We start from the raw sequence: 11,243 nt of genomic DNA, 5'->3' as shown, positions 1-11,243 counted from the left end.
AAAATAAAGAAAAACCTTTGAATGAGTAGGTGTGTCCAAACGTTTGGCTGGTACTGTAATATATAACCTTTCATTATTGTACAGATGACCTGCTTGAGTTAATCAATGATATACAAATGAAGGTCTTTTTGCAACTAAAACAATTATCAGAATGGATACCAAAGGACCAGAATTAAGGTTCACTGACCTATATATATTACCTCATAATTGTCACCCTCTGATCTGATTCACCTGTCTTTGTGCTTGTCTCCACCCCTCTCCAGGTGTCGCCAATCTTCCCCATCTTCTGTTGACAGTTAATTTTGTTTCGTGAAACCTGCCAGCCTACCAGTGTTTTCTAGTTTTACCTTTCTGCCTGCCCTGACCCTGAGCCTGCCTGCCGTTCTGTACCTTGCCACACCACACTGGATTATTGACCCCTGCCTGCTCTGACCCTGAGACTGCCCTCCGTTCTGGACATTTTGAACCCTATCTAAATTACTGACCTCTGCCTGCCCTTGACCTGTCATTTTGCCTGCCCCTGTATTAGTAATAAGCTTTTGTTACTTCAACACTGTCTGCATCTGGGTCTTACCTGAAACGTGACAGTACGAACTGGCCATGACTGACCCAGCAGACTCAGACCAGCTCCGCAGCGCCATCTCCTCCCAAGGAGCCACCATTGGAAGGTACGAGGAGTTGCTTCATGGTCTTATGGAAGGGTTCCAGACCTTGGCCGAATGCCATGACAAAGCATTGAACACATTGCTGGAGCAATTCCGCAGGTAGTCTGTTAGGCAGCATACCATGATGGTAACCTCCCACCCCCTCAGCAACCCGGCTGTTAGCAGCATCGCCTCCCTAGTCACCCCGGTTTCCCAGGAACCCCACTTACCTCCCCCGGAATGCTTCGATGGAGAGGCAGGCACCTGTCGGGCATTTCTCGCCCAGTGTTCACTCATCATCGAGCTGCAGCCCTCCTCCTTCCCCTCGGACCGCTCTAAGATAGCATACCTCATCACGCTGATGTCCGAGAGGGCTCTCGCCTGGGCTACGGCAGTACGGGAACAACAGTTGGTTGTATGCTTCAGTCTGGAGGAGTTTGTGGCGGACGTTAAGAAGGTTTTTGAGGCTCTATTGTCCGGGAGAGAGGCTGCCCAGAAGTTACTCCAGCTTCGGCAAGACTCCCGAAGTGTGGCAGACTATGCAGTGGATTTCTGCACGTTGGCAGCTGAGAGTGCCTGGAACCCAGAAGCACTGTTTGACATGTTCTTGCATGGAGTATCGGAGGAACTAAAGGACGAGCTTGTAACCCGGGAACCACCAACAGATATTAACTGGCTCATCACCTTGACCATTCAGATCAATGGGCGACCACGGGAACAAAGTAAGGAGAGGAGTGTCGATTCCACCTCGCTTCCAAGGCATCCCGGAAGTCCATGACGACTCCGTTGCTTAGGCTAACTGATTTCCTCCGAGAGCCTCCGAAGACTGCCGATTCACCTTTTCCAGAGCCTATGCAACTAGGCAGAGCTAGGCTGTCTCCAGCTGAATGGCTATACAAGCTTCACACTAAGAGTTGCCTGTATTGCAGGAGTACTGGTCATTTCGTCTCCACCAGTCCACTAAAAGACCAGGCTCACTGGCAGGAGCGAGTACTCTGGTGGGCCATATGGATAACTTTTCCTCTCCTCTTACTCTCCCCGCTTTGCATGCCATTTTGCTGTGGGGGAACGAGTCAATCTCTCCGGGTACTCATCTGAGAGCTTTATGGATGCTACACGCTACCCTGGCTTCCGAGCTGGACATCCATACTCAGCCCCTCTCCATTCCCATGGACTTTAGAGCGCTGAACAGGCGCTCTATAGGCTGGGTCACCCACAAAACCACCCCATCAACCTACGTGTGTCAGGGAACCACAGTGAGACGATTCAATTCCTGCTCGTTAAGTCTCCTCAGTCAGGTTCCCGTGGTATTGGGATTCTCCTGGCTCCAGCGACACAATCCCCGCATTGACTGGTCTGCTGGTTCCATCATGGGCTGGAGCCCGTTCTGCCACACCCATTGCCTGAAGTCAGTAGAGCCTGCCCCGGGATGTCTTCCTGGGGGCTCGGAAGTTGCCCTGGACCTCTCCGCCATTCCGAGTACCAAGACCTCCGGAAGGTGTTCAGTAAGGCCCGGGCTACTTCGATTCTGTTGCACCAGCCATATGGAGGCAGGATTTACTTTCTCCCAGGCACCACTCCACCCTAGGGACTGTACTCTCTGTCGTGTCCGGAGACAAAGGTTATGAAGACCTACATTGAGGACTCCCTAGCTGCTGGGTTCATCCCTCCTTCTGCCTCCCCCGCCGGCACAGGGTTCTTATTTTTGGAGAAGACGGACAAAACCCTGCATCCGTGCATCGACTACCGGGGTCTCAACGACATCATGGTGACTAACCGCTACCCTCTACCACTCATCTCCTCGGCCACACGGTGGCTCCAGGGGGCCACCGTGTTCTCCAAGCTGGTCCATGGAATGCCTAACACCTGGTGCGGATACAGGAAGGGGAAGAGTGTAAGACTGCCTTCAACACGGCCAGCGGTCACTACGAGTATCTGGTCATGCCATTTGGCCTTACCAACACCCCTGCTGTGTTCCAGGCTCTTGTTAATGATGTTCTACGCGACATGTTGAACCGGTTCGTCTTTGTCTACCTCGATAACATCCTCGTATTTTCCCGCTCCATCCAAGAACACATGATCCAAGTTCGACAGGTTCTCCAACGCCTCCTTGAGATCCAGCTTTTGATAAAAGCAGAGATGTGCGAATTGCATCGCTCCACCATTCCCTTTCTGGGTTACATCATCACTGCAGGGAGTGTACAGATGGATCCCGGGAAGATGAGAGCGGTGGTGAATTGGCCCCAGCCTACGTCCAGGGTGCAGCTGCAACGTTTCCAAGGATTCTGCAACTTTTATTGCCACTTTATCTGGCGTTACAACACCCTGGCTTCCCCCCTGTCTGCACTCACCTCTTCCAAGGTTTCATTCACATGGTCCCCAGCTGCTGACCGGGCGTTCCAGGATCTCAAACACTGCTTCACCACAGCTCCCATCTTGGTTCATCCTGCAATATCTTTGCACCGCCAAGCGCCTCAATTCCAGGCAAGATAGGTGGACCCTGCTGTTCACCCGGTTCAACTTCTCTCTCTCATACCGACCAGGATCCAAGAATGGTAAGCCGGATGCACTGTCACACTGCTATAGCCCCACGCCTACAACCCCGGAACGCGAGACCATCCTTCCCACCTCATACCTGGCAATGGCACTCAGCTGGGGAATAGGGAAGCAGGGTGCCCAGAGAACCGGATGTTCATTTCTGATGCAGTCTGCTCCTCGGTCCTGCAGTGGGCCCACTTCTCCAGGTTTGCCTGCCACCCGGGCTCCCGTCGGACCCTGGCCTTTGTGCGACAACACTTCTGGTGGCCTACTCTCTGCGTTCGTCGCCACATACACGATCTGTGCACAGAACAAGACTCCTCGGCTAGCTCCGGCTGGTCTCCTTCAATCTCTATCTGTCCCTCACGTCCCTGGTCTCACATATCCCTGGACTTTGTCATAGGTCTCCCCCCATCTGATGGCAACACCTCCGTGCTGACTGTAGTGGATCGGTTTTCCAAAGCCACCCACTTCATTCCTCTCCCCAATCTACCCTCTGCCAAAGAGATGAGTTCATGGTGCAGCACGTCTTCCGGATCCATGGACTGCCAGTGGACATGGTCTCCGACCAGGGTCCTCAGTTCTCGTCCCAGTTCTGGAAGGCGTTCTACACACTCATTGGGTCGTCGGCCAGCCTGTCCTCCGGGTTCCACCCCCAGTCCAACGGCGAGTCGGAGCGAGCCAACCAGGTCCTGGAGACGACTGCGCTGCCTGGTCTTTGCCAACCCCACCACCTGGAGTCAGCAACTAGTGTGGGTCGAATACGCCCGCAGCACCCTTCCTTGCTCTTCCCCCCTGCCCCTCTGCTGTTCGCCATCTGTTGTCCCGTACCCTCCATATACATCCCACTTTTCATGTGTCCAGAATTAAATGTCTTGTATCTCACAGCCCTTTGTCTCCTGTTTCCAGGAGCCTTTGACCTCTGCCTGACCTGTCGTTTTGCCTACCCCTGTATTAGTAATAAACTTTTGTTACTTCGACACTGTCTGCATCTGGGTCTTACCTGGAATGTGATAATAATGGCTTAAATGCATGAGAACATTATCTTCCAGGACAATTGCTTGTTTAATTATGAAATGTATGTATATTACTATGAAATACAATTGCATCAATAAATTATTACAGTTAAGGATTGTTTGAGACAATATTTATTTTGTCAAATTATTACATTATCAAATATTTTTAACCATGACAATGTACTTGCATTTCAGTTAAAGAAAGGAATAACAGTTCAAAACCAATTCACATTGAGGTTTAGTGATGATTCAATTCGGGGCTATGCACAGACTTTTAGAGGGGCAGTTGCTCAAAGTGGCCCCCCATCAAAAAGAAGGCAAGAGGGTTATGGTCATTGCGAATGTAGATTATGTTAATCAACTAGTTAGCTAGCTGCAGGGGTAGTGCAGTGTGCGAACTCATGTCGGGACAGAGAACCGGGGAAGGTGAATTTTCCAAGATTCTAAAAACAAAATCTTAGCTAGTGATGGGCAATTAACTTAAATAACGACAGAGAAAATAAAAGTGAAATTAAAATGTAATAAAAAAAACACCTGCCAATCTGAAAGGGCACTTTTCTCCTAGGAGGGCAAAAGGCCAAGTGCTCAGGTACCCTTAGACCTATCTGTACACGTGCCTGTTTAAATTATAAAAGGAAAGGACTGTAATGAATCTATGTAATTCACTATTTCCCTCAACAGTAACCTGTGAATCTACAACCCCTAAGGAATGTATGTTCATAAGTATTTCATAAGAATGGGATAACATCTTGGTTATCCTTACAACCCAATTAAGAAACATTACACTGGCTGGTAATATTGCTCCAACAATGTGAAATGCATGTGACTGGTTTGAATCTTTTTTTAATCTCTTCCACTATGTGTGCTGGCAGCCAGATGAGAAAGGTTCTTTCTTGTAGGCCTACATGAAGGCTGATTTGTAAGATTAACACATTGAAGTGATACTGGGAAGGGCAGTGTGCAAGTGTCTCTTTTCATTTAAGATATCATCAAATTATTCCCACGCACATATGTAATATAGATTCTTAATGAACTTTTTCCATTGGCAAACTATTCAACTCCAATAGTACAGATAATATTAGAAGTAAATCAAGGACTTGTTATTTTTAGTTGTTATTTTTCCGCCCCTAAATGTACTTGTTAATCATTTCTACTTTAGCTAAATTGGGAAAATGGCAGGCTTTCTTTTGTAGGCCTACATGAAGAAAAGAATGTGGCGGATTCATAATTAATCTTTACCATTGGCAAACAATCTAACTCAGATCTTACAGAGAGAGTTAGAAGTAAATTGAGGACTTATTATTTTTTCTTTCCCTAAATGTACTTGTTTAATTATTTCTACTTCCTTTATACACTTGCCAGCCTACACCCTCCTTCTGCCTTTCAAAATGAGGTGGCTCTCTATACCTTTGTAATTGTTAAGAATTTTTAAGGAATGTTGGCTTTCTGTCAAGTTATTTCTTAAAGTGCTGTCTGTGCTTTGAAGTGGGAAACAAACATATGGTAATTGAAAGCTAAGAACCTGCCATTGAACTTTTTTTTTCAAAGCACTCATCTGATGTTTTCTCCCATCTCTCAAACCGTAGCACCGAGAAAATGGCCGTTCTCTAATTAGGAGGTGTTCACTCTCCTGAGGACATCGATATCATGCATGTCCTAGTTATTGTGAAATAATGACTACTAATTAGTGCAACTGAACAACTATTGTCTGTATTCGGAGATGCCCTCAGAATAACCCACTGCCAAGCAAATAGTATACCCATTGGGAACACACTGGTTGAATCAACGTTATTTCCACGTCATTTCAATTGGTAATGTGGGATTGATGAAGTTGCGCTTACTGTGACGTTGAATGTTCTAAAGGAATCTTTAATTATCTGCCTTGCAGGTTATGTTTTGTCCTTTTGTGATTAATTTATTGTGGTGTTGCATTAGGTTAATATCAAACTAATTTCTGCTGTTTTGCAATGTGCTCAAAATTCATGGAACCCAACAGAGCTTGATAAGGGAATGACGATGTAGTCCCAACTAAAAGATCATTAAAAATACTTAAATGCTACCTGTCATTTGAAACCACCAGCTGAGGGTTTGGATAAAAAGGTCCTACAGGATATGCTCTCCATTCCTAGAGGTGAAAGTAAAGCTGTGGTCTGTAAGAGATATAACACTTTCTCACTATACCATGCTGCCAACATCACAAGGGCCTCCAAGAGTTCTTGGCTCACACAAGGAGGGAAGGATTGGAACGAGGAAGGAAAGGAGGTAGGGTGGAGGTGTAAAGTACACTGTAAAAAAAAAATCCTGTTAATTTACGGTAAAATTCTGGCAGCACAAGTGCCAGAAATAAGACAGAAAACTGCAGACAAAATGTACATAAATAATCCATATAAAAACAATGATTTTATGACATTAACTCCTATTTTAACCTGGAATCCTCTTTTTTTTTGCTGGCATTGGTTGTGAAAATGAACTGGCCAGCTAAAAAGCATAAATAACTCCTTAATTGATTAAAAAATATAGCTAGAACACAGATTATAATCATAGGCAAAGGTCAGTAATCTAGAAAGGTGGGGCAAAGGCACAGGACAGCAGACAGGCAGAATGGTCAACACAGGGACAACAGGAACAATCGCGACAGGAGCATAGGGAAAACTGCTGGTAGGCTTGCCGAAACAAAATGAATTGGCAAGAGACAAACAGAGAACACAGGTATACATACACGGGGTGTAATGGAGAAGATGGGCAACACCTGGAGAGGGGTGGTGACAATCACAAAGACAGGTGAAACAGGGTGACATGATTGTCATAATATTACAAAAACCTACCCTCAATATAACTGGTATCAGTTGTGAAAATAGAGAATTGGTCAGCTAAGAAACTTAAATAATTCCTTAATTGATGCCAAAGTTACACAAAAATACAGATAATTGTCATAATATTACAAAAACGTACCCTTGATCTAACTGGCATCAGTTGTGAAACTAGAGAATTGTTAAGTGAAAAAAACAACAAAAAAACAGACATTACTCCTTAATTGATGCCAAAATATAGCTAGAACACAGATAATTGTATATTACAAAAAACTACTCTCAATTCAACTGGTATCAGTTGTGAAAATAGATAATTGGTCAGCCAAAAAAACAGACAACTCCTTTAATTGTTGACAAAATAAAGCTAGAAAACAGATAATTATAATATTACAAAAACCTACTCTCAATGTAACTATTATTGGTTGTGAAAATAAAGTATTCTCTCCAGCAAAAAAAGAAATAAGACATGACACAGGGATTTCCTTATAAATGTATTACAAGATTTATGACGTATATTAAGTTATTCAATACATGTTCAAACCTTAACCTGTGCGTGCAGTGGCATGGCAGAGAGGTAAAGGTTAAGAAGATAATCTCAGTGTACAAACATTTCTGGAACTATACACTTTACCGGGGAAGGACTGCCCATTCCATGATCTCGCCATCACGGTTGACAACTCCATTGTGTCCTCCTCCCAGAGCGCTAAGAACCTTGGCGTGATCCTGGACAACACCCTGTCGTTCTCAACTAACATCAAGGCGGTGGCCCGTTCTTGTAGGTTCATGCTCTACAACATCCGCAGAGTACGACCCTGCCTCACACAGGAAGCAGCGCAGGTCCTAATCCAGGCACTTGTCATCTCCCGTCTGGATTACTGCAACTCGCTGTTGGCTGGGCTCCCTGCCTGTGCCATTAAACCCCTACAACTCATCCAGAACGCCGCTGCCCGTCTGGTGTTCAACCTTCCCAAGTTCTCTCACGTCACCCCGCTCCTCCGCTCTCTCCACTGGCTTCCAGTTGAAGCTCGCATCCGCTACAAGACCATGGTGCTTGCCTACGGAGCTGTGAGGGGAACGGCACCTCAGTACCTCCAGGCTCTGATCAGGCCCTACACCCAAACAAGGGCACTGCGTTCATCCACCTCTGGCCTGCTCGCCTCCCTACCACTGAGGAAGTACAGTTCCCGCGCAGCCCAGTCAAAACTGTTCGCTGCTCTGGCCCCCCAATGGTGGAACAAACTCCCTCACGACGCCAGGACAGCGGAGTCAATCACCACCTTCCGGAGACACCTGAAACCCCACCTCTTTCAGGAATACCTAGGATAGGATAAAGTAATCCTTCTCACCCCCCCTTAAAAGATTTAGATGCACTATTGTAAAGTGGCTGTTCCACTGGATGTCTTAAGGTGAACGCACCAATTTGTAAGTCGCTCTGGATAAGAGCGTCTGCTAAATGACTTAAATGTAATGTAATGTAAATGTTGATAGTTACGGTGTCAAACATAAGAAATTCAATTCAATATATATATATTTTTTTTAACATATCAGTATTTTGACATTTTGGTTATAAAACGTATGTCAAGTTATTATTCTGTCATCCTAACCCACAACTATCTGGGGGGGGGGATGTGTGTAGGACAAGGTATATCGATCCTTGTGCAAAAACACTAGTCAAACTTTACATATACCGTGTCAAACATTCACTTAAAAGCAACTTACAACATGCTAATGTAAAAACATTCAATTCTAACATTTTGGCCGAGTGTTGATCATCTGCCTGTTTCTTGACTGCGTGCTGCAGTCGGTGGATTTAAGTACCTGTATGTGTGCGTGTGCAAGGCTACTCCCTCCATTCATAGTCTGCGATGTTTGAGATCAGAAAAATAACTTTTGGGATTGATTGCATGATGCTTTCTTGACTTCTCCACTTTGGACCCCTTATCTGGGTTGATCTTGAATAGGCACCTGCGTTGGACGAAATAACATAAATAATGTCATTCTATACTAGTGTGTCCGCCCTTCTTAATCACTAGCAGTGGTCCTCTACCCCTTCAGATACAATCATTTGATTTGTTGACTAACAAAAATGTACCTGCAAAAATAAAGTAATCTAATTTAAAGGGGGCTACATTAAGGATGTTTGCAATGTAATATTAGAACATGTCTATGATACAGTTAAACAGTGGAACGACAATGTTTTTTCACCAGAAAGTATATTGGGTGCATAGAAAGTGTATCCTGAAATGCTACATTTCTATTGGCCAACAAGGGACTGGTGTGGTTCTGTTTTGAAATTGAAAGTTGTAGTTAACAGTAAGGCATCCTAGATGACAACACCAGACCAGAGTTAGTTTTAACATGCAAACGGCCCTTGCATCGTGTCACATTGTGATACAGCAGACTCTCTAAGATGATGACGAATATGACTTTTAAAAGCATTATATTTTGTGAACTAAGATTTGCAGCTCAGCATGCAGCATACATATTGGCCACATGCCAATTATTTGGAAAGACCTGACATGTTCCCAATTTCTCTATACTTATTAACTTACTTGTAACAAATAAAAAAAGTACCTTGTAGATTTTAATCTTGGTTCCAATTAACTACAGAAGTGTATCTTTCTGATTTGCTTGATTAATGACAATGGACTTCAAAAGGGGACAATAACGATTATTTATTTGTACTGTAACGTCGGGTGAATGATGAGTGAGGAGTCAAATGCAGAGAGCGAAGTGAACCGGAAAAACGCTTTAATGTCCTTCAAAACGTAACAGGTCCAAACATGGGTGAATGCCCTAAAAACACTGGCGCTAAACAAACCCAAAACCTAGTTACAAACACGATACATCACCAAACCAACAAGCCCGCACAAACACCAGCGGGCAAAACGAACTTCAATAACACCCATCCCAAAACCCCAACAAGGAACAAACAGGTGAAAACAATTAGACAAAAGGAAAAGGAAAAAGGGATCGGTGGCAGCTAATAGACCGGCGACGAGGACCGCCGAGCGCCACCCGAGCAGGAAGGGGAGCCACCTCCGGTGGTATTCGTGACACTTCCATGCTAAACGACTCCGTTTGCTTAACTAAACTAGCTATGAATCATACTTCAGTTTGCGGATTGCAGGGAATTTCCTAAATTCCAATTCAAGTAACTGTTGAAGGAGAAAGAGAGAGAAAATATATGTTATAAAGGTGGGATTGGTTTACAGCAAACTACCTAACGTTAGCTAGCAAGTTAGCGCAGTAGCTAGGTTATGAAATGCAGCTGGCAATCTAGCTAAATAGCTGAATGTCAATGTTTCAAAATTCAGAATTAATAAATATTTAACTGTCAACATATGTAACAAAAAACGGTTGCTTATCATAGCTGGCTTGCTGCTAGCTAGCCAAAGTCTGGTTGGTAACTAGTTCGGGTAGTATTAACGTTAGCTAGCTATCTTGCTCACGCGTCTGAGCTGCCAACCACAAACTCCACGATATTAACTAGCAAATACATCACAAAGTTAACGAACTGCACATCTAGCAATTTCGTCAACTATTTAAAACGTTATGTTAAACAATCGTTTGGTGGTAATGCTCACCTTGGTATGATAAATATCTGCTCTCCTATCACTGCATGTGCCAAGCTGCTGCACAGTCTGTTTGTAATAGAGTGATCAACATGTGTAACATGACAGACAATATCATTATTTTTACATTATCTTTCATAGCTTTATGCATTTAAAAAAATCCTTAAACTGTACTTGACCATTCATAAATAGTAAATGAACTGGCTTAATCAGTTAGATAAGTCACTATCTGTTAAATTATATGCATTCACTTTCATTGCGGTATTGTAAATACTCATCATTTTACAGTTAATGTTTGTAATGTAGTGATCAATATCAGTACAATCACAGACGACAGCATTATTTTTACATTCTCTTGCATAGTTTTATACTGTTTATAAACATCGGAAATAGTATTTTTTTTCAACGAATTATCTGCATTTAGAATGTAAAACTAAACTATCCATAAAACAATGGTAAATGTAGTTGTTTCTTTATAATGTATATTACTTTATTTCTACAGCTTATTATTGTGGAAAAGGGATGCATGTCTGTAAAAATACAGGAAGTTTAATGTATTTCGCATTTACTGACATTTCCTATTCTACACAACGAAAGTTAAATATAAGTGTATCCCTGTCATTTCACAGTATTCTACCATTATTCATAAATATAGAAAAA

This window comes from Oncorhynchus nerka, linkage group LG12 (assembly GCF_034236695.1).
Source record: "Oncorhynchus nerka isolate Pitt River linkage group LG12, Oner_Uvic_2.0, whole genome shotgun sequence".
Classification (NCBI taxonomy): Eukaryota; Metazoa; Chordata; class Actinopteri; order Salmoniformes; family Salmonidae; genus Oncorhynchus; species Oncorhynchus nerka.
Note: the sequence above shows the minus strand (reverse complement) of the source record.